This window comes from Bison bison, unplaced genomic scaffold (assembly GCF_000754665.1).
Source record: "Bison bison bison isolate TAMUID 2011002044 unplaced genomic scaffold, Bison_UMD1.0 scf7180017864498, whole genome shotgun sequence".
In the NCBI taxonomy this organism is placed as follows: domain Eukaryota; kingdom Metazoa; phylum Chordata; class Mammalia; order Artiodactyla; family Bovidae; genus Bison; species Bison bison.
In genome coordinates, this window is record NW_011495057.1 from 10,159,695 (window position 1) to 10,159,965 (window position 271).

Consider the following 271-nt stretch of genomic DNA (forward strand, 5'->3'; position numbering starts at 1 on the left):
TCTCCATCTATTTGCCATGAAGTGATGGGACCAGATGCCATGATCTTAGTTTTTTGAATGTTGAGTTTTAAGCCAGCTTTTCACTCTCTCTTTCATTTTTATCAAGAGACTCTTCAGTTCCTCTTCGCTTTCTGCTGTAAGGGTAATGTCATCTGCGTATCTGAGGTTATTGATATTTTTCCTGGCAATCTTGATTTCAGCTTGTGCTTCATCCAGCCCAGCGTTTCTCATGATGTACTGTGTATATAAGTTAAATAAGCAGGATGGCAAT

The 271-nt window shown here is 39.1% G+C and overlaps 1 protein-coding gene across 2 annotated transcripts in view; it reads right to left on the reverse strand.

The window, feature by feature from the left end:
* DSC1 (desmocollin 1) overlaps window positions 1-271 on the reverse strand; it is a 39,319-nt gene that overhangs the window by 4,329 nt on the left and 34,719 nt on the right. The gene's annotated exons all lie outside the window — the stretch shown is intronic.